Source organism: Anolis carolinensis, chromosome 1, assembly GCF_035594765.1.
Source record: "Anolis carolinensis isolate JA03-04 chromosome 1, rAnoCar3.1.pri, whole genome shotgun sequence".
Classification (NCBI taxonomy): Eukaryota; Metazoa; Chordata; class Lepidosauria; order Squamata; family Dactyloidae; genus Anolis; species Anolis carolinensis.
The window spans coordinates 247,029,262-247,054,024 of NC_085841.1; the positions used below are offsets into that span (position 1 = coordinate 247,029,262).

The following is a 24,763-nucleotide window of genomic DNA, read 5'->3' on the forward strand; positions in this document are numbered from 1 at the left end:
GAAGAGTGGTCAGGATGTGAAGCCTCTCTAACAAAAATTTATTATCTGTCCACAAGGCAGTACAGAATTCCAGTAGGAAACTGTTATCTTTATTGGTCCTGGATACAGCTGCCAGGATCAATCTCGAACCAAATTGGAACTTGGGGAAGTGGACCTGGAGCAAGGCAGTGACACTTGATGGCTTCGAGTGTCAGTGCAATGGGTTTTTTCCACCTCATCACATTGAGGCAAATTGCCCCTTTGCAGCACTTTGGGGATGGTACCTTTCAAGCACTATCACATGATGCTTGGCAGGCCCTGCCCCATTGAACCTCCAAGTGCAGGGGAAGTGTTGCAAGATGCTGCCTCAGCCACGATGAGAAGAAAAGTGTTTTTCAGGTAGCTCCAATGGAGCTACCCACATTTTCCTTTCCTTTTGCCCATAGTGGGGTAATGGGCAATGCAGTAATGCATGTTGCTGTCCTTTCCTCCATCTGATGCGCCTTGTCCCATTCCCCCAATGTGATGGGGGAGGGTGGAAGGAGGTGCCCCACGTGCCTGCCATTTTGTCTGCAATTGCACACCTGAAGTAAGTGTGAAGAGATCTTAGTCTGAACATTTTAGGAAGTATCGAAGGTGCTCAACCTATTTGAGGTATGGGGTTCAACTTCCTGGATAGTTCCTCTACCCTGTTTCCCCTAAAATAAGACATCCCCAGAAAATAAGACCTAGTAGAGGTTTTGCTGAATTGCTAAATATAAGGCCTCCCCCTAAAGTAAGACCTAGCAAAGTTTTTGTTTGGAAGCATGCCCGCCTAACAGAACACCAGAACATGTAGGATCGGTAAATGTACGTACCAGAGTGTTGTACATGGAAATAATGGTAGTAACAAGAAATTCTTGATAGGATTCACAGTTTCTCTGGTTATGTTGGTTTGTGATGACAACTACTGTACAGTATATAATAAATGTTCATTTTTTTTGTTCAACAATAAATGTGAATTCTTCTTCACGGAAAAATAAGACATCCCCTGAAAATAAGACCTAGAGCATCTTTTGGAGCAAAAATTAATATAAGACACTGTCTTATTTTCGGGGAAACACGGTATTGTTCAGACTCATTTACATAGAAGCCATTAGTCACCACTGGAGTCATGAAAAACATGTATTCCCACCTTTCATGATTTGCAGTTCCATGTTGTTGCTCTGTGCCAGTGAGAAGAGCTCTAGTCTTAAGGAGAGGAGGCTAAATCCAAAATCATAAGCCCCTCCCTTTTTTGCATGCAACAATTGTACAGGGAGAGCAAATTCAATTTTTGCCTAGAGAAGGAATGCACTTGAGCCAGTCTTGATTGTTAATTCCATATTCGCCCCTATAAATGGTAACTGCTGTTGAGTTTTAAGCAGGAGAAGAATCTGATCTCCTGGATAACATCTCTAAACATGCACAGCACACTTTTAAGAAAGGAAGAAAAGGCGGGGTGGGGGCATCCAGGCTTGATGACACTGAGGTCCTTGCTGACAATGTGCCAGGAGATCGCAAGCCACGCCTCATTTGCATATAAATTGCAAGCATGTTTTATCAAATATAAATGCACACAATTGTAATACGACATTTGCTCGACCCTGGCTCCCTAGTCTGTGATGAATGCAAAATTTTTGCATTTTAATTTCACAGCAGCAGAGCTCTAAACTTCCCAGTGCCACCACTGCATTGGGGGGAGGAGAGGGACAGAGACAATAGGATGCCATTTTCAGCTGCACACAGACATGTGAAAGTGTGCAGCCTAATTTTTCTAATGAAATATCATCTTGCACCTGGTCAGGGTTAATGGGTAGAGTAGTCTCAAAGCAAAGGGCAGAAGTCAGGAGTTGTAACAAAAATGAGTGGAAAGGTCATGTTTATCTAGAGCAGAGGTGGGAAAATACAGAGGGGGCAAGGGACATTTTTTTCAACCCCTGTACTCTTCAGGGAAGCCACACCAATTTGCCCAATGTGGGGGAAAAAATCACAGCCCTTCTGGTTTCATTTTTTTATGATTTTTGATAGAATTTTACTGTTTTTAAAAAGATATTTGGAAAGTATATCACAGTTTTGGGGGTTGTTGGGGTAAAGCTGCTGTACTCTGCAGTGTTTATGACCTATCCTGAACACTGGGAGGGTAAAAAAAAAAAAAGCTTGAAGCTTTAAAAAAAACTTCTGATGGATCTGTGGGGCTTAAATATCACACTTGGGGCCCCAGTTGTGATTTGCAACCAACGGGCCATTTGCAATCCACAAAATACATGTTACCAACTCCTTGTTAAGGATGCAGAAGTATATTGTGTGTGCTTCTCTGTTAGTTCCTTCACTCAATCAATCTCATACTGTCATCATACAATCAACTGTAGGATCAAAGCTTGTGAATCCTTCTGAAAATGCATGTTGTCATGTATATAACAAAAAGCTGTAGCCATGTTGCCAAGTGTATATCATACTTAAGGAATTCTGCATGAAGGAGATATTACAGAAACATATGAAAAATGGACAATATCAAGGGAAGACTACTCACATGTATGATAAAATACCATTGAAACAGAACTCCAAACATATACACAATGGAGTGATTATTTATTTGTCCATTTGCTCAATCTGCCTTTCTCCTAGAACTGAGAAGCAAGGTAATTTCCACAAAAAAGCTGAAAAGATACCAATAAAACACAATATATTATATATGTTAAAATATTATCAAAATCCCACATCAAACACTTAGGACTTTATCACACAAGACAGACCATCCAGCATAGCAGCTGAAATGTCACCTTTGATGAAGGTCCCTATCGCACAAAGCCAATTGCATCCTGCTGCCAATCTGCCACCTTCCCATGATTCTCTGTCCCTAGCTTTGATTGTTTTTTTTTTTCATGTCATTGAGAAACTGCAAGTCGCTTCTGGTGTGAGAGAATTGGCTGTCTGCAAGGACACTGCCTCGGGAACACACAGATTTTTTGATGTTTTTACCATCCTTGTGGGAGGCTTTTCTCATGTCCCCACATGGAGCTGATAGAGGGAGATCATCCGCACTCTCCATGGGTTGGATTCGAACTGGCAACCTTCAGGTCAGCAACCCAGCCTTCAAGTCATCAGTCCTACCAACAGAAGGGTTTAACCCACTGCCCCATGGGGTGCTCCTAGCTTTGATAGTAAAATCCATTGAAAGCTCCCAATCTCACAAAGTGCTCATCACCTGCCTTGGCATGAAGGGTCTCCTCTTCTTCCCCAACCCCCTTGCTATTCCCAGTTTTCCCCTTTTGTTTTATATTTTACAATTATATTTACCTTTTTTGTTTTGTTTTGTTTTTCAAAGCTGGAAATGTGATATTGCTCTAAAAATAAAAATAAAGGAACAGTTATAGCATGGGAAGGTGGAGTGAAGAGGGCATGGGGAAGTATGTTCACAGGACCCTGAACTGCCAAATTAGTGCAATTACATGATTGGAAAGAGGTGTGATGTCAAATGTGTTCAACCACTATGTATCCACTATCAATGATAGAATGACTAGTAGAATAGTGGGTTCATGCAAGAAAATCCATAGCAATGATATTAGATCTTTGTTCTAACTCTCCATCTGAACCCTGCAACCCACCCAAACAGCCAGTCAGTCAACTAGAACAGCAAAGGTCTGTTCTGCTGGTGAACTGGGCATGCAGGATCACTTTACCAGCCCCTTCCTGACAGCAAGAAAGAGTTCAGCGAAGACTTACAAGTCCCCATAAACATCCCTGTCTCTATTCCCAATAGTATCACTCACTGGTAGAAGTGGCCATGTGGCCCTGCAAAGCCCCAGTTGGCAGCAATAGAGAGACCTTTATTGCTTGGGATGGCTGCCTGATTTCAGGAACATTTGCATTCGTGACCATAGTGCCACAATCGCAAAGGATAATTCCAAGCAGTTACAATAAATGTAACTTGGGACATCCTAACTGACTAAGGATACCAATCTACAAATCAAATTGCTTATAATATCAAAACACTAAGAGCATCATATAACACCAAAATAAAAGTAAAGAGCCATTAAAACATTTCAAAACTACAGCACATGCATTTTAAAATCTCTGACCGTAGCAGGTAGTAATTTGCTAAAGACCTTCTGATATTGAAAGATCTTTCATACCTGGGGAATAACAACAGGAAGGAGACCATCCTAAACCCCCTAATCTGGAACAGCCACTGAGAAATCCTTCTCTTTCATCTAAACCACACACGCCTCTAAGAGACCAAGAGCCTGTTTTGCAAATTATCAAAGCTAAAACAACCTTATACAAGAAAATGTGGTCTTTCTCATGAAATGTTTGCCAAGCTACTCACTGTGATTGAAGTCACAGATACTATCTAGAAAGTAGGAATGACAAGAATATTAGAAAATAGTTTTTTTTAATGTAATGCCAGAAAACTTTAATGAGGGAATGCTGGACTAACAAGTATCAGGGCTTACTGTACTAAAAATTTGAACATGATTCTCACATGTGAATTTTGTTCAAAACACACATTAAACTGCTAATCATTTCCAAAACTATGCAGTTTTCAAAGGCTTTGTTGCAGCAAGAAGAAAATTACTAAAATTGTTCATTGCTTTCTTCAAGAAGAAAATTAATGAAGAATTACCTTTCATAGAAAACAATTATGCATTCTACAGAATCTTGGGAAACTATTTATATGTTGTGGAACACATCAAGGCTAAGTGTTTCTGTAGAAAGAGGGAATGAGGACCAATTGGGGCACAGTTAGTTTAAGAAAAGAAGCTGAACTATAGGACAATGTCATGTGTTATATAGCCAAAATCAGAGTTTGGACTATTACTTTTAAATGATAAGTTCATTCAGTATGTGGGTGAAACATCAGGAGAGAATGCTTCTGGAACATAGCCATACAGCCCGGAAAACTCACAACAACCCAATGGTGCCAGCCATGAAAGCCTTCGACAACACAATCATCATCATCATCATCAAGTTTATTTACATCCCGCCCCATCTTCCGATGGGACTCAGGGAAGCTCACACATAATAATACAATAAAACGGTTCTGGTCCTGCCTATCTATCCGAACGTATCTCCTCCTATGAGCCCGTTAGAACCTTAAGATCTTCTGGGGAGGCCCTGCTCTCGATCCCACCTGCCTCGCAGGCGCGGCTGGTGGGGACGAGGGACAGGGCCTTCTCGGTGGTGGCTCCTCGGCTGTGGAACTCCCTCCCCAGCGATATCTGGCAAACCCCATCCCTCCTGGGATTTAGAAGAAAACTAAAAACTTGGCTCTGCGCCCAGGCATTCAGCGAATAAGCTCATTGGCTGTTGTAATCGGGTCGCAAATCTGTAATTGTAGCAGTAGTGAATGACTGAGGATGGTGCAATATCACTGCTTTGCAGCGTTTTAATTTTTGTATACTTTTTATCATGTTTTTATCATGTTTTTATCATGTTTTAATTGTTTTGTTTTTATAGTATATTTGTTGCTGGCCCTCGTGGCAGAATGTAAGCCGCTCTGAGTCCCCTCGGGGAGAAGGGCGGGGTATAAATGCATGTAATAAATAAATAAATAAATAAAATACAATAAATACATTATGTAAGATAGGATAAACAATAATATCAGCAGTCAATATAAAACAAGATACAATACAACAGCAAAAAGAATTAACAATAATATTGTAAAAAAATAGGTTAAAAGCATTTAGCCCTCCTGATGTTTAGACTGAACTCCCAGCAGCTCTAACTAATATTGAAAGTGGTGAAAGATGCTGCAGTTCAACATCTAGATTCTCACTTCTGCTGTATAGCTACCAGGGTTTCAAATAGTTTTTACAGCCCTACCAAAAGACACTGAGGATTGAAGTTGAGACCTTAAGTCTGCAAAAAAAAAAAAGTATTATACGGCTAGCTACAGGCCTGGGGCTGTAAGTAAAGAAATCTTATGAAGTTCATCAGGCCACCATAAGTCAACAGGCAACCTGAAAACATATACACACATACAAGTGAATTAGTCATACCCAAGCATTGAGGTAGTAATCCCCAATGAACATTCCCAAGGCACTGTAATGGATGAACTAACGGTGAAGTTGACTGATACTTTGGGGTTCAGTGAAGCCTCAAACACCACTCTGAAAGGATGGATATTTGCATGGGAAATGTATTGTTTAGTCATTCATTCAATTTGTATCTCACCTTTCTCTTGTCAATAGACCCACAGTGAGAACTATCTGCTGCTCAGTGTTTTAACTAGACAAATAATAATAATAATAATAATAATAATAATAATAATAATAATAATAATAATAATAACTTTATTTGTATCCCCCCTTATCTCCCTACAGTATTTTCTCCCATAAGGACACATGCATCAAAAATGGCCAACTGCCAGACACTGGGAAGTTTACATTTTAAAAAAATGGGTTTGCTTCTATATATTAGTACATTACCTGCTTGGGTCCAGCTTGATTAGGTAGTTTCCCCATATATGTCTTAGCAAGCAAATATGTAAGATGCATCTTGACAAACAGCACCTAATGTCACTCTGCAAAATTGAAAACTGAATAAATGGGACAGCATGGTCAGGTGAACACTGGCTTGAACTAGGATTAAATGAATGTATAAATATATTTATGGTGGGGAGAGGAATTGGCCTAGTCTGCAATAGGCTAGAGATGAGGTCTAAAGTGACGAAGGAGCTATTTCAATCTCATTTTTATTTTAAAGGGAGCAGTCTAATATTCCAATGTAAGTCTCAGCCACTTTTCCAAATACCTAGAAGATTGGAAATTCTTCATTTCTACTGTTCTCTAATGGCATTGTCAAAATGGGAGGTGAGATTGAGGGATACAGATTTTTCAAGGGCCAATCAACCAGACGTTGCAGAGTCAGATTCTGTGTCTTCCAAGTTCAACATTAATACACTGTCTACCAAATGCAGGAGGGGAGGGAGAGTAAAAATAGGAAGGAGGAGAACTTCTAAGAAGCTATCTAGCACTGCATAATTATAACATTATGAGTCTGCTATAAAAGCCAAGGCATTTACAATTGTCAACCAGAGAATTGTAACCTCTCACCACATTACAAGTCCAAAAACTCCACAAGATTCAACCATGGTGGTTAAAGTGGAATCATAACACTAGAAAGGGTGAAAGTGGTGGCCTGTGAATATTTGGGTCTTCACAGATTCCTGATAATAACAATCTCTGGTGGTGGTCATTGCCTTTTTGCGTGTGTCATAATAACAAGGAATCCTCCCATGCTGTATTTGACAGCTTTACATGACTTTTAATGAGCCTATACAATCTGAATTGCATAAAATAAATGCCTAGGGCTAAATCCAGTTGCAACTCCCAACTACAGCACAGTTACTGAATCTATGAGGGCACACTAAATCAACATCTATCCCATTGATGGGTCTCCTCTAGCTGGGAGAAGTATCTATATTTATCCCATGGGCTCCATTAAAATATGTGAAATAGTAATGCATATTGAAGCAGTGTCACCAATTTCCCAATTCTGGGGGTTGGAGTCAGATTACAGTCCTTGTTAGTAGAGTGCAGCAAGGCACAGAAGTTTGGGATTTTTACAGTCATTGTTGTTGCTGTTGATTAGTTTATATCCTGTCTTTCTCCAATAATTGGACTCAAGACAGTTTACCAAAGTTCCCTTAATGCATTTTCCCAACAATTCATAGTTGCATATTAAGTTACATGATACAAACTATTTGACCTTCTTTCCATATGAAAAGAAAGAGTCAACCAATTCTTTTCTAAGCAACCAAACAAATTGTCTCATGAATTGTAGGTTTCACTGGCATAAAACCAGGCAATCAATTTGAAATAACTCACTAGGTTGGATCCCGAGATTTTTATTTTGGCAGTGGGGACTCCAATACAAAAGAGTTAGTGAGCTGTAACTTGCCAAATCTTGGTTCTTGAATGTCTTTCGGAAAGCGTATGTAGGCACCGCATTTTTAAAACAACCATTTGTCTGTTGTTTCATAATCTGATGACAGATTCCATATTCTGCTTCCAGAATGTGTGGTTTATTAGATGAATCTAGTACAAAAAGAACCCTCTTTTGTCTCTCCATCTCCTTCCCTCCCTCCCTCTCTTTTCTTATTCAAATGAAATTGCTCTCCCGTGTTTATTTCACTACACATTTTCCCTACAAAAGCATTTTCTTCCCTTTCCCTTCCCTTTGGCAAGCACAAGTTCTACATGCATCAAGAGACAAAAGTTGGCTTTATTCATTGTTTTCTAACTCTGGCATTCGAGTCTCACTGAACAGCTTTCTGGACTTTGTAAAAAACTTGTTGCGGGTCACCATTGGCAGCAAAGAACAAAATCACTTCCAACAAACAGGAAACAAGGAAGAAAATGGAATCGGGAAGCCTTGCGAATGAGCAGGTAATAGATGCAGGTATGTAGTTAAGGACCTCGCTAGAGTGTTCAGGGCTATTTGTGCTAGAACAACAATATGAGGGCTTCTTTAATACTAGTATTTCCACTTTTGCTGACTTGTAGTACTATTATAATCCCCAAGACTCTCAATTCCTTCAAAATATAGGGGAAGAACATATAGATTACCTTTGACAGAGCTATACATTTACAGTGCTCCCATGACTCATAAAAATTGATTGTTGGGGATTAATTTAGGTAATTGTGGTGCAGATTATCATGTGAGAAGGAAATGGTTTAGAAAGTAAGAAAGTTCTAATAAATAAGAGCTTTCTCTTTAAACTAGTTAAATGTGTATTGACATTAATCTAGTTATCAATCTACCTCCCTTCGGTGCAGCGGGTTAAACCACTGAGCTGCTTAACTGGCTGACCGAAAGGTCGGCAGTTTGAATCCGGGGAGTGGGTTGAACTTCTGCTGTTAGCCCCAGCTTCTGTCAACCTAGCAGTTCGAAAACATGCAAATGTAAGTAGATCAATAGATACCACTCTGGTGGAAAGGTAACGGCGCTTCATGCAGTCATGCCGGCCACATGACCTTGGAGGTGTCTACGGACAACGCCGGCTCTTCGGCTTAGAAATGGAGATGAGCACCAACCCCCAGAGTCAGACATGACTAGACTTAATGTCAGGAGAAAACCTTTATTTTTACCTTTAGTTATCAATCTAGTCACTTAGATTCTGTTGCAAAGCTCTCATATAAGATATATCTATCCATGGTGTATGATAAAGTGAAGAATTACTAAACTAGCTAATTGACCATCATAAAACTGGTAGTGGAGTAAATTACATATACTATTTCATCAAATAAACAAAAAAATCTATAAAGAAAATTATCAAAACATGTCTTGAGCATTATTGTTGTCTTGTTTGATTTTTCCACACAACTGTGCCCAGAGACTTAAATATTACTGAAGAACCTATTACAAATCCACCTAACAGTAGCATTGTCTAGCCCCCATTTGACTAGTTTGTTTGCAAGAAAGTCATGGGGGACCTTGTCATATCCCTTACTAAAAACAAGATATGCTACATCCAAAGCATTCCCTGAATCTACTATCAAAAGAAGAGATAATATTAGGCTGTTATGACTTGTTTTTGAGAAACCCAGGTTGACATTTAGTAATCACATCCTTCCTTTCTAAATGATTGCAGACTACTTCCTTAACGATCTGCTCCAGAATCTTTCCTGGTATTGATGTCAGGCTGACTGGATGGTAATTGTTTGGTTCTTTTTTTTCCCCTTCTTGAAGATCGGGACAACATTTGCCCTTCTCACGTCTGCTGGGATTTAGGGCCAGTGGTTCTGAAACGACTTCTGCAATTTCCTTCAATACTCTTGGATGTAGTTTATCTGTCCCTGAATAAACTACATTCTTACTGTCATTCCTTTAATGACCATGTCATCTTTATATCCTTTCATTCCTTAGTGACCATATTAATGTTACTGGCTTTGGGACATGTTAAGTTACTCTTCGGTAACACATTTTTGCCAGTTTAAAACACCCATTTGTTTTTTTTGTTTCTATAACCATGTTCCCAATAGCTTGATAAAAATTGTGGGGATTGTTCTAATAATTTATCATCGTTCCTCACTCTATATGATTGATATTTTAATTCGACCATCCCCTCGTTCTTTTCTTGCTCCTTCTCCTGTTTGTTCTGATTTTATCTATGTACCAGTCACCCTCTGTATACGTAGAAATTGATGTTTAGATTTTTTAAAGTAATTGTTGTGTTATATTGTTTATATTTTTATTGCTACACTGTTTTAAATTATTGAATGTATGTTCCTATATAAGCCGCCCCGAGTCCCTCCTTATTATAATTATCAGAGCTGCATGGACCAACCTGCCAATACAATGCAGTAACCTTTGCTGGTAATGATGTCTTGAGGTGGAAAACCTACTCCAAAATTCACTGTGAACTTTAAAATAACTTTCCAAGGTGCTGATCCATAACCCCAAGATAAGTTCAGCAACATGAACCACTCTTTTAATTTCAACCTAAACCCCTAAATGGAGTCATCATTCCACCATTATGATGTTCCTTATGGGAATAAGATATATACTGCCATAGGGATTTTATTACTATTATTATTAATATTGTTATTATTATTATTGACACAACAACATAGTCTGACACAGCAAACAAGATAGATATGCTGGATTTCGTATTACAAAATCACAAGTCGAACACTTCTCAAGTGTCTAGGACTGCGTGATGTATTTTTGGATGATGCGTGCAGATCCCAGTAGGGTGACCTTTTGCAGTTGACAGATCATTATTGTTGTGGTTGTTATTATTATTATTATTATTATTATTATTATTATTATTATTATTATTATTATTTTATTATGACACAGCAAACAAGATAGATATGCTGGATTTCGTATCACAAAATCACAAGTCAAACACTTCCCAAGTGTCTAGGACTGTGTGGTGTATTTTCGGATGATGCATGCAGATCCCAGTAAGGTGGCCTTTTGCAGTTGGCAGATCGTGATTTTGTCAATGTCTATTGTTTCCAAATGCCAGCTGAGATCTTTTGGCACGGTACCCAATGTGCCGATCATGATTATTATTATTTATACCTCATCTTTCTCCCCATGGGTACTTAAGAAGGCTAACAATCCCAAACTTAGTCAAGTTTTAAAAGGGCAATACAAAAGTTAAAAAAACAATTAAATAGTAATAGTGTGGAAAATCACAGCTATTATATAGCCTAACCTTTCCTATGAAGTAAACCAGATCCAGTTGGAGCCTAGTCTAAATGCCTTGCTGTGAGATTCAGTAGCAAAGGCCTTTCCTTTCTGAGATATTGTTTTGGACTGCCCTTTTTAAGCACAAGATTTGAACAATGGCTCTAGAACAGTGGTGCCCAACCTATAGTCCATGGACCACCAGTGGTCCCCAAGAACTAAAATATGGTCCACGGCCTCACCGTTACTACATCGTTGCAACGAGAGTGACTGGTCTTGTGAAACCCTCTTAGAGTGCCAAGGCAACGGGGATGTCGGGAGGGGAGAGGCTGACTATCCATGAAAGGCACAACAACAAGCCTCCTGACTGCTGCTTCTCCTCCTCCTCCCTCCCCCTGAGTGGAGCCATTCCATGTGGCGCATGGAAGCGGGGGCACCTTAGTGTCTTCGTTTTCAGGCCTGTTCCTGTGGTTATTTGGGGCACTGATTCAGAAAATTGCATTGGATAAACCACATCAGCTCTAGAATATTAAATATGGTTTTCTGTGGGCAAGCAGATGGCAAATACTGGATGGCATATGTTCTGTATCAGAAACTAGAGCTGATGTGGTCCATCCAATGCAATTTTCTGAATCAACACTCCAAGTAACCAAACCGAATCTAAAGGTGACCAACAACTGATTCATTACCCTTTCGGTACTAATGTTGGAGAGTGGTCCCTGGTCAAAGTGGTCCCTGGTCAGAAAAAGGTCGGAAACCATTTCTCTAGAAGGTCCCTTGAAGATAGACAGGATAGATCTGCTCTGAAGAAGCACCCTTGACTATCCAAGAGGGTCATGTTCTTAAAATTTCCTATCAAGGGCAATTTATTTCAAATACTTGGGGCCCAAGCACATCCAGTTGTTTAACATATTTGTAATTAAATATTCTGTTTCCTCTTGCTAATGCTCTCAGCACAATTCTCCACTTAGGCATTTTGTATAATTAATGGAGTTTTGTTTTTCCTGCTGCTGGGCTTGTTTGAAAAATTTAATAGGCCTGTAACTGTTGGCATAATTGAGCAATGTACAAATTGTACATAACAAATGGTATGTAACGAATAGTCTTAAGATGAATTTACATGACATAAGGTCTCCTCTGAAGGACTGACCTTTCTGTGGTAAATAATCATGAAAACCTGGGTAAATAATGATCTCTTCTCATTCTCCATATTTTTAATTTGCTGCCAATAGGGTAAAAGTCTTTGCTCATAATAGCTTGCCCAAGTCCAGTGAAACCAAATGCAAATGTTGAAATGTAAGCCATAACTTTGAATGTGCTCATAACTGTCTTGTGAACAACACTATTCTCTATGGATGGGAAGCATATTTCAAAAATTATCAAAATGGTCCAAAAATTGATTTCTCAAGTACCCTGTTTCCCCTAAAATAAGACATCCCCAGAAAATAAGACCTAGTAGAGGTTTTGCTGAATTGCTAAATATAAGGCCTCCCCCGAAAGTAAGACCTAGCAAAGTTTTTGTTTGGAAGCATGCCCAACGAACAGAACACCAGAGCATGTAAGATAGGTAAATGTATATACCATAGAGTGTTGTACATGGAAATAATGGTAGTAACAAGAAATTCTTGATAGGATTCACAGTTTGTCTGATTATGCTGCTTTGTCATGACAACTACTGTACATTATATAATAAATGTTCATTTTTTGTTCAACAATAAATGTGAATTCTTCATGGAAAAATAAGACATCCCCTGAAAATAAGACCTAGAGCATCTTTGGGAGCAAAAATTAATATAAGACACTGTCTTATTTTTGGGGAAACATGGTATTACAAAATACTAATGAGAAGGAACCTGGGGTTTGGTATCTGCTTGCTTGAAATTCACATATGCTTTTTTTTTTTTTTTTTGCACAGAACATAATAGTTTCAAACTGGAGACTATAAGACTAGGAGCAGTGGGTTCAAATTACAGGAAACGAAATTCCACCTGAACATTAGGAAGAACTTCCTGACTGTAAGAGCTGTTCAGCAATGGAATACTCTGCCTCAGAGTGTAATGGAAGCTCCTTCTTTGGAGACTTTTAAACAGAGGCTGGGTGGTCATCTGTCAAGAGTACTTTGATTGTGCTTTTCCTGCATGACAGAGGGTTGGACTGGATGGCCCTTGCTGTTTGTCCCAAACAGCAAAGTAGGAGCAAAGATGTTTTAATAGTTCTAAAGGTAGAACAAAAGGCAGCATGTTGTAGTGGTTTGAGTGTTGGACTATGGCTCTGGAGACCAGGGTTTGAATCTCCACTCAGCCATGAAAGCCTACTTCTTGACCTTGGACAAGTCATATCCTCTCAGCCTTGGAGGGTGGCAAAGGCAAATCTATTTGAACATATCTGGCTCAGAAAACTTTGTGACAGGGTCAACATTGGATTGCATAAGTCAGAAACAACTTGACGGCATGCAACAACAAAAAGGTATCAGAAGCAAGTTGAAAAAGTTTGAAAAAAAAACAGATTTCACTGCATCAGAATGAATGACCATTGGGAACTTCTTCCTAACCAAAAAATTATGTAACCTCAAATTACCTTGTAGACTTGAGTTTTGCTAGTGAAACATTTTCCACTTACTCTTTGCTTCAGGGGTGGATAGGGGAAAAGCACATCATTTCCACATTTTTAAATGGAAATGTCTTTATCCCGTGAGCATGAATTTCCCCCCTTCTCTCTACTTTTCTGCTCTGGACTGGGATACATTAATATTTTAGCTGGGTAAACTGGAAAATATTTTTCAGGCTTCAGTAAGAGGCCTACTCATGTCTCCATATTCTTCTCTAATATCAGAGTGAGCATTAACAATTAATAAACTAATTTTATCTTCTCAAATAACTGTTGGGATGATGTTGTACAGCTCTGTAAAGCCGTTGGAGAAAAGGAGGCAAATGGAGAGACAATGATGAAAACTCTAACATTCCCACAACTTCATTATTTTCTTCCCCCAAGAAATATGTTTGTTTTTCTGAAGCAATTATTTTGATGAAACTCTAGTATCTCAGGCGATATTCTTCTAAGGAGTGAAAGGCAGCTTGTATTTTTTATTTTCATTGTTATTATGAAAATCATATCTCGTGTAAATAATTAAACATTGGAGATTAAATTGGTGAATGACCTAGTGAAACCGAAAACCATGCTTATTACATTCTGGCACCTTCTATACAAAATGACATGAGGTTTATTGAGTGTGTAACTCTTTGCAGCCCAGAAGGGTAACTGAGGACTAGTAAGGCATAACAGAAGTAATGCTCCATTCATTGGATGAGAAGCCTAAGGTGCATCTACACCCTAGAATTAATGAAGTTTGGCACTACTTTGACTGCCATGGCTCAATGATAGAGACTCATGGGAGTTGTTGTTTGGTAAGGCACAAGCACTCTTTGGCAGAGATGGCTAAAGACCTTACAAAACCTCAACTCCCATGATTTCATAGCATTGAGCAATGGTGTGTCTTAATTCCACGGGTGTCTTGTGTCTTGACACAAGGGAGGGAAGGATGTAACCTCATTCATCTTTGGCTGCATCCCTCTTTTCGGCCCTTTTGACTGGCCAATAAGATAGACAGAGATAGATAGATAGATAGATAGATAGATAGATATGTTTATTGATTAGTCCTCTGACCTTCTCAACACTAAAAGACAAAAGACAAGTATACAAAGATGCAATAAACACACATCTCTATCCTAACATTCCTGTAATAATTAGCTAAAATACATTTAAACACTTAAAACTTGATTAAATAACAACTTTGGTAAAACTGGATTAAATTAAATTACAAAATGATTTTAAATAAGTTAAAATTAGACTGGCCAGTAAGATCTCTATCTTATCTAGCTAAAACTTCAAATTGTTCATCCTTAGCTGATGCCAGGTGCTAGTATAGAAATGAAACAGCTCCCTCAAATCTGAGACTCTTTCACACTATTATTGTTCAGTGATTCCAGTTTAACTGTCCAGGTAACTGTCCTGGAATTTGGAATTTAGGGAGGGATATTTACAATCCTCAGTCTGAAGGTGACTTCCCAAAATTGCAAATAACCAAGATTCCATAGAATGTATCCACAGCAGTTAAACTGGAGTCATTGTGCTATAATGATCCTTAAAGTACATGTGGAAGTGTCAGAAATTGGCTTCAGATTAGTGTTGTGCTTTTGTATGGAATTGCTGTTCGTTTTGTGTAGTTTCATTTGTGTCATCTCATTTTCGTATTCCGTTCCCGCTAACAAAAATGGGCCACCTATATGACATGAATTTTCATCTGGCTAATGAAAAACACGAACATTTTCATGCCATTAGCAGCAATGGGATGGCTTCCAAGGCTCTCACACACACACACACCTCGGCTTTTGGACTAGAGGGGTGAAAATCGCCACACACTGACGGTATTTCGACTCCTTTTAGCCCACCAACTTTTAAAAAAATTGGGTCTTATCCAGAGTACTATTCTTATTAATAATATTATTATTATTAACACCCATTGGCACATATCAGCTGTCATGGGGAGGCACTCCTCCTCAGTCTCAGCTTAGAGTCCCAGATTAGCTATCATTCTTAATATATATATTAATATTATTAGTAAGACCTATTGGCTCACATCAAATGTCATGGGGAGGCACTCCTCCCCCAGACTCAGCTTAGAGTCCCAGAGTAGCTATCGTTATTAATATTAATATTATTATTAACACCCATTGGTACATATCAGCTATAATGGGAAAGCAACCCTCTGTCAGTAAGTACCTGCTTATTGTTATGGGGCCGAAATGAAAGTAAAACGATGCCTCTAATTTCCTACGAAAATCCCATCATTTGTTTTGTGTAGACAAACCATCGAAACAAAACAATAGTACGAAGGAAAAATCTTCACACACATCTCTACTTCAGATACACCTTTTTTGCTTTAAGCTTTTGCATAGAGCACATTGCATCATGGCACAAACAACAGTGGATAATGGATGAATATAAAAAAATTCAAACCCAAATTCTTAATTTCCATCCACAAGTGATAACAAGTCCTTATGTGTCCTTCCTCTCTCTCTCTCTCTCTCTCTCTCTCTCTCTCTCTCTCTCTCTCTCTCTCTCTCTCTCTCTCTCTCTCTCTCTCATTTTAAATGGGAGAGTGTGTTATCCTGACTTTCTGTTAGCTTTTAATACTAAAATAACTTTTTTGCTATAGAAGAAAACTGTAATAGATTGCAAAGTAGGGTTGTGTGCCATACTCCAGAGAAAGCTAATGTGATTTTACTTTTAGTTGTTAAAAAATTTAGACAGCGCCCAAAAGAGAAAGAGGGAGAAAGAAAACTCCATAATAGCCTTTGAACTGCACTCCGATTTCCTCTAAAATGTCGTACTGGTTATTATTTTATTTATGCCATTTTGTGTTGAGAATTGAGAGAAAAGACCATCCCAACTATAAAAGCATTGAGTACTGCTTGAAAATGTCTTGTTAATGTTTTATGATGTAACTTTCTAACTAGTTTCTTCTTAAAGTTTTGAACAGGTAAGCTCAGGTTGTTGTGGCAAGCTATCATACTTCTGTGTTGTCGAAGGCTTTCATGGCCAGGATCACAGGGTTGTTGTATGTTTTCCGGGCTGTATGGCCATGTTCTAGAAGTATTCTCTCCTGACGTTTCGCCCACATCTATGGCAGGCATCCTCATACCTCACAACCTCTGAGCCCGGAAAACATACAACAACCCTATCATACTTCTCTTCTGTGTCATGGAAATAGAAGGTATGAAAGGGAGAGAATACCAACATTAAAAAAAAAACCTGTCTTTAGGAAAAATGCAATGTCTGTCTCCAGCTGAACCCCTCACTGCAGTCTTCGTTCTACTATTTTCATCTGTTGTTGTCTTGTTGGATGTGGTGTTGATCAAGACACAATATAAGCTTTCTCTTTCCCAGAAAGCCATTAAGTTTATCCAGGCTTTGGTAAGTGTAGAAAAAACCCTACACTTACCCATCAAGCTAAGCTATTTGAGGTGGCAAGAAGAACTGGTAGGATCTCACCAAGAATTAAGTTTAATCAGTCTTCTGGCTCGATTCATCAACCATCTTCAAACTTCTTTATCATCTGCTTTCGCTATGCTTGGCTGTGGTCATATTGGGGTTTTTTGGTCCATATGCATATTGTACTTTACTTAGTATAGCAAACTTTCTGTAGTTTTAGCATGAAATCTAAAGGTTACTCGACCAAACGCATCTCCTCTTACAAACCAGCCCAGGCATTGTGGTCACCGGAGGAGACCCTGCTCTCGTTCCCATCCCCATCTCAAGTACGGCTGGTGGGAACGAGAGAGAGGGCCTTCTCCATGGTTATCCCCTACCTCTGGAACTCCCTCCCTAAAGAAATATAGCTGGCCCCCTCCCTTCTCTCCATCAAAAAACAACTACTTATGCTCATTAGCATATGAAAAGAGGAGGATTAGATAATGAGAGATCACTACCGGGCCACTGGCTGAGAGCTATATCATATTTGGACCTTCCTAGTCCATGCCAGCCCAATAACCATCATTTGACTACCCAACCAACCCACACTGTTTTGTGAACTCTAGTTGGCAGTTGTAAATTAATATAAATGTTTGTTTAGATTTTATTTTATATTATTATATAATTTTGTTTGACTACGTGTAGTTTAATTTATTGATGTTAGGTTTAAATTACTCATGTTAGGCTTTAATTTGATGTTAGGTATTAATATTATTTTCATAAGCAGGGTTTCGCTGGGATTTTATGTCAGTATTCATTTGTTTATGGAGGCATTTAATGTTTGCTGTTGTATGTTGGAATCCGCCCTGAGTCCCCTTGGGGAGTTAGGATGGAATACAATTAAAGTTTTATTATTATTATTATTATTATTATTATTATTATTATTATTATTATTATTTAATCTAGGTCCACATGGAGACATGTCTTATACACCCATCAACCCCAGTTTGGTGTTCCTTTAGGCAGCCATGGGAGTATAGGAATGAGAAGTCATTCCTAGCTTGGAGTTCAATGCAATTTGACACCACTTTAACTGCCATGGCATCATTCTATGGAATCCTGGAATTTGTCATTTGGTGAGACACCAGCACTCTTTGGCATAGAAGGCTAAAGACCTTGTAGAACTACAGCTGATTCCATAGCACTGAACCATGACAGTTAAAGTGGTGGCAAACTGCATTAAAGTAGATATAACTGATTTTAATGTTTGTGTATATTTATTTTATTTTATGTTCAAGCATGGAATGTTTGCTGTATATATGTTGTGTTCCACCCTGAATCCCTTTCAAGGTGAGAAGGGCGGAATATTTATTATTTATTTATTTACAGCATTTATATTCTGCCCTTCTCACCCCGAAGTGGATTCAGGGCGGATCACATTACACATATAGGCAAACATTAAATGCCTTTTGACATAGAACAAAGACAAGACAAACATAGGCTCTGAGCGGGCCTCGAACTCATGACCTCCTGGTCAGAGTGATTCATTGCAGCTGGTTTCAGCTGGCTTGCTCTCCAGCCTGCGCCACAGCCCGGGCCCATGTTGAAATGTTGAAAATAAATTTAAATTAAATAATTAATTCTACAGTATAGATATACCCTAAGAAATGGAAAAAGTAACTTCTACATCTCCCCATTTGATAACCCACAGATGAAAACAGAGAATAAATACAAGATATGCTGCATATTTTAACGTTGTTGCTTATTCTCTGTGTCCTAGTTATTTCGCTTGAAATCCATGAAGCCTATCTCAACGATATTTATGAATGCGGTATTAGTCTGAATATTTATTATCACTGTTATTACCATCATAACCATCTTCAGGATATGTTCGTAGTTTTACTTCTTGGAATGGGAACTGACACAAGAGCATCATATTATGTACGAACAATGTGATAAAAATATATACATTGTCAGTCATTGTTTGCCATAACTCAATCAACTTTACTCAGTAGTAAGAAACAGTGAAATGGTGGGAGGGTTTTATAAAAAGTACATATTGAATTAAAACATTTCTGCCATTTTGCCCAAGTAGGGCATTCCACAGAATCAGCAAAACTGCACAAAATGCCCTGCTTAGATCTGTGAATATTTTGTTGTTCTGCTTTGTTAAGAACATCTATATTTAAGAGTAACACATTAGCATTTAACAACATTGCATATGTTAATGGCCCATGAAAATGTTCTATGATTATAATATAGAACTGCTGGGAAAGTACCATGTTGGTTTATATAAATCACATTCTTCCGTCATAGCCAGAAATCATGGGGAAAGTGTTACGTCTACAGGCCATATCACTTTTTATAATTTCTAACTTGCTCATTACAGTTTTTGACAACAAATCCACCCCTATTATATTTTGAAGTATTGCAAATTATTGTTCATTTATTTTGCCACATTTTTTGCCCCAAACAACCTAAGATAAGTATGAGAAAATAGCATTAAAAAGTTGAAAATATAATTTCCAGTGCCCTTAAATGTAACTTTTGAAAATAACTAGAAAGTATTATGGATTACTCCCAATAAAATAATTACACGTTTATTCATTTGATAGCTGTGGCTCATTGCTTTTGAGCTCTTGATTATATTCAAAAAAATTAAAAGTAAAACTTCACAGTGACTTATGCTGATTTTCAGGTAGAAAGGGTTAAAATGAGAGTTGGCCCTTCATATTCGCAGAGAACTGATTCCAGGACCCTACAAAGATATCCCAAAATACAGGGGCTTAAGTCCCTCATATAAAGGGACTTCATTCACATGGATTCAGTGAACTTTTCCATCCCAGCACCCCCATGTGCAACCTGAAAGTAACAACTCTTTCCCTCTTCCTCTGTTTCTTACTGTCCCTGACATGCATCTCAAAGACAATTGCCACCCTTCCCCTCCTCACCCCACCCTGACAACGGAACAGCCACAGAAGAGTCTCCACCATGGTCCTCTCACAAGGTCACCAGGTGAAATGAGGGAGAGATTAGACATCCCACATTCCTATTTTTTTTAATTATTTTGATGTGTAGTTGGTTGAATCCATAGATCCAGAGCTGTGGATATGGAGAGCCCATTTCAGCTACTTTATAACACCTGGTGACCACCAGCAATTATTTTCTGGCTTTTCTCTTACAGTCATTATTCCATTTTCTCCATTTCTACAACATCTTTTGTGAAACACCTTGTTGTGTGGTATCAAAAGAACCATCTAATATGCTTTTGGTTCTAGTAGTAGTATAATGTGTATTTTATTTTTAAAATATGACTTTTTGCCACACTGTGTGGCAAAGGAGTTGTTACATTCAGTGGGAACATGTGTAGTAGCCAGGAAGGGGAGAAACTAGAATGAGCTTGGATGATGACCATGGAGAGAATGCACCAGAGAAGGGAGTTCAGTCAGATATTACGGTTTGCATTCTGGGAAGGGAAGAATGAAATGGAAATAAAAGAATGAAATGTGATTCAAAGATAGGAAAGCTATTTACATGCTTATATGTTTGTATAAGCAATGTATATAAAGGATTCTGAAAAATGGCAAATGGTGTCTACAAGTAGTATTTCTATTCTAAGGTTTCATTGCAATCCAGATTTCCATTATAATACTACCCTCGGTAGAGAAAGAAGAGGGGAAATTTGATGGAAAGGCTAAAGAGCTGAAAGAGAAATAAATTCCATAAGGTGGTACAGTATGAGAAATGTAACAGCAGCGCACGAGGATTGGTTTTTTTATTTTTAAATAGCCCTTTGTATATTTGCACATTCCCCATTTCTTAAATAGGAAATGGTATTCTATTTCTCTTCTCAAAATAACTTGCATAAAGCTTAGAACCGGTAAGGAAGGCACACTCTCTGATATGAACGCCTGCTCTTCAAAGTGTTCTGGTTACCCATTTAGGAGGAAATTCCACCCTATATATTCAAAAATAGTTTTGTTCTTTCCACGTTGCAGAGCTAGGGCCTGCTACAAAAAATACTTTTGCCACAATACTGCATGATCTCTGGGGTGCAAAACAGTGGCAGGCCAGGCAACTTCACAGCCAATGATTATCCTGGCCCTAGTGCTACATTAGTCTCCATCCTGTCTCATTTGTTTAATGTGCTAAAAGGGGAAACACATTTATGAGAACGGCAGTAATTGCCTTTTGGATGCTTGTAACACAAGAGTTGCAGCTTCACTTGTTTGGTAGGCTGAACAGAGATTCATCGCTAATACAAACAGCAAAAACATAGAATGCATGAAAGTTTAGGCGCTCTGATGCAAATTTAGAAATACAGTAGAGTCTCACTTATCCAAGCCTCGCTTATCCAAGGTTCTGGATTATCCAAGGCATTTTTGTAGTCAATGTTTTCAATATATCGTGATATTTCGGTGCTAAAGTCGTAAATACAGTAATTACAACATAACATTACTGTGTATTGAACTACGCAAACATGATGTTTTGGTGCTTAATTTATAAAATCATAACCTAATTTGATGTTTAATAGGCTTTTCCTTAATCCCTCCTTATTATCCAAGATATTCGCTTATCCAAGGTTCTGCCGGCCAGTTTAGTTTGGATAAGTGAGACTCTACTGTAGTATCATTTGGACAGAAATGATCTCACCACAATGGGATAAACAGTGAGCAGGAAACCTATATTTCCTCCTCAGACTGCTGTCCAAGTGGTAAGTGTTGGTGGGTAAATTCAAGAGCCCTGCCCTCCATTTAAACCAGGAGTGGGTAACCATTGGGGACCAGAAGGCCACACCGGACCATCAAGAGACTTTGGAGGACCATACCTTTCCCATACTAGCCATGGAAAAACTTATTTACTCCTAAGTGCCCGCTAATAACCTCTTCACACGGGGCTAAATGCAGCGGCACATGCCAATTTAGCCTCAGGCACCCACTGAGCCAGTCGGCTCCCATCACATGGCACAACCATGTGGAGCTGTCTCCATGGGTTAAGGAGGGCACAGTCGATGCATGCCATCACCAGGGCAACACAGGAGGGCTCCCATGTTACCATTGCAATGTATGGGGGGAAGCCACACTTCCCACGCATGCTCATACTTCCCCCATCTGATTGCCCTTAGCTGGAGCCAGGCAATGCAGTGTGTGCGGTGCTGGGTTACAAACCCCACACCCCTCTACAAAGTGGAGCACCAGCGCCAACTGTCTGATGAGGTTGATATGGCACAGGGCATTTTTGTCATGTTTTGGCTATCCTGGGCCAACTTTTACAATATCAAGTGCCTTGGAAGGGGCAAAATCACAAACCATGGCAAAATTCCCCACATAGTCCCTAGAAAACATCTGGGCCACCAAGAAATGGAAACACCCCTAATTTCTTTTTTTGTAATGAACCCTGGTCCACAAATATGGCCCAAGGGTGGGAGGATAAATAGGTCTTTTTAAAAATATTTAAAACAGATTAAACAGCACAGGTACTCTGCCAAGGCAGAGAGATGGCCACTCTACCATTTCTCCACAACCAGGATCAGGAAACGCTTGTGTTTCTATTGTCTCTCAGCCAGCAAATCTGTTACTTTAGAGATGATGACTCAATCCTTCACTTTTGCAGGTCTTCACACAGCTATTAAAGGTTGTATGGGCCACATTCAAGTGCTGGGACTGATATCAAACAGAGGTTCTGCACCAGGAGTGTTTCCATACAGCTGCAAGAAGAACAGCCATAAAATCAAGTGCTCCCATAGTAATGGATCCACTGGGCAACTCCATGCCTGAATGCTGATTTCCAGCCCTTCCATCATAAATTTCTTGGGACAATGTCATATTCTTGATTCTGTGGTATTACCATAATGTCTGGAAAAGTGCATGCTTTCACTACTTAATATGCACCTTTTTTGTTTCTATGATCATCACTAACAATAAGCAAAGCGATATCCTACAATCCACCCACCCATGAGCACAAGAAAAACTTAGAAACAGTAAACAGGAACAGAATGTTTGAAGTTTTCAGTAGCTGATGTGTCATTTTAGTTTGTGCAAAGAAATGTCATCCCAGGGAGTCTCAATATACCTGCGGCATTAGCAGCAGAGGCCACCGTAATTAGGTAACGTTGACCCCAGGTACCAGGTATTTCAGGAGAGGAAATAATTGCACACTGGGAGCTCCACGCCTGGAGGACAACCTGAGGACCTGAGCTTGTCATTAACCCCTTGTAATTGCTTTGGACCCAGCGGGACTGTAAGAATAAAACCAGCTGCCAACACAAAGCGTGTGACTGCATGTGTAATATACACAAAGATACACACAGACACGCGAGAGCATGGTGACTTTCAGTAGCTATGCATCCTAGTATGAATGGTGAAATTCTCTCCCAACACTCCATTCAGTTTCTAATAGTGGGTATGAAAATTTTATCTGATTTTCTACTTTACTCTTTTGAAATATTGAAGGTTGATAAATTATTTAACCAAATGTAAAATGTTACAAATGTGCGTACGTTTCATAAGGAACTCTGCTCAGGCAGGCTGCATAATAGGGTTGTTTCTGCCGTGCAAATCAGCTGAAATCAAGCTTCCTTTCTTTTCTCCATCTGTCTTGAGCTCTGACTACTTATTCATAAGATATCCAAGTGCTCTATATTTCACTTTACCTCATTTGATCTCTCCAATAGGTTTTATAAACTTCTGTGATCTGCGATCTTCTCTCATTCAAGTGAAGAACTTTAAAAGAAGCCAAGGGGGCATATTCATCTTTGAATATTAACTGGTGGTCTGTGGGCTGCATAGGTGAACATAGACCTAGACCTATAACAGAGTCTCAGCAATCTTCAAATTTGCAAAGAGGCAGACTGAGCAAGAGACACAGCAAGAAATTTAAATCTCTCGTCCCTGCCTCCCAACATCTACTGATCATTCTAGGTGGTGAGGATGAAACCCTCTCCCATTCCACAGCAATCGCTACAAAGAAAACACCAATCCGGGAAGGCAAGGGTCAGCATTTTTATGATTCTATTAAAATGTATTGGATAAAATCAAGTGTTATAAAACTGAAAATTATTTTTGCTTGATGCGCCCAACTCTGACAATTTGATTATTAATTAATTCACTATTAAAATAGCAAGTCTTTGGGGCAGACGGGATTTTTAGGAAATGGCAATGAGGTTACCACTCTTGATCCTAGTGGCACACTTTGCTGTCGGCACCTTCAGAAGTGTCATTTTTCTCCTTTTAAAGTTACCTTCTCTGAACTTCAAATTCCTTGATAAACCCCAAAGGCAATCACAAAATGGTTGCCTAAGGGTGGCGAGACTTCAATATCTCTGAAAACCTTTGGGTTTGGGAACTCATCCTAAACATCAGAATTTCCTTTTACTACTTCTTCAGTTAATGTTTTTTTGCTTGTCCAGTCTCTCCTCTTTTGTTACCTCCTTCCAACCTCAGCAATATGTAGGGTGTTCACTCCAAGACTACTGGGAGTTGTAGTCTAAGCACATATAGAAGGCCTCATAACTCAAAGGGAGTCATGTACAGTAGAGTCTCACTTATCCAACATAAACAGGCCAGCAGAATGTTGGATAAGTGAATATGTTGGATAATAAGGAGGGATTAAGGAAAAGCCTATTAAACATCAAATTACATTATGATTTTAC

General features: G+C 39.0%; 2 long non-coding RNA genes across 2 annotated transcripts; one reads left to right on the forward strand and one right to left on the reverse strand.

The window, feature by feature from the left end:
- Positions 1 to 1,904: 1,904 nt before the first annotated feature.
- LOC134295309 (uncharacterized) lies at positions 1,905 to 8,064 on the reverse strand. The gene is made up of 4 exons (XR_010001850.1): positions 7,830 to 8,064; positions 6,429 to 6,523; positions 3,298 to 3,344; positions 1,905 to 2,657 (listed from the first exon to the last, which is right to left on the reverse strand). It is a non-coding gene; the product is annotated as an uncharacterized LOC134295309 (long non-coding RNA).
- Positions 8,065 to 8,084: 20 nt separating this feature from the next.
- On the forward strand, positions 8,085 to 24,149 carry LOC134295310 (uncharacterized). The gene is made up of 3 exons (XR_010001851.1): positions 8,085 to 8,403; positions 9,596 to 9,657; positions 23,786 to 24,149. It is a non-coding gene; the product is annotated as an uncharacterized LOC134295310 (long non-coding RNA).
- Positions 24,150 to 24,763: the final 614 nt, after the last annotated feature.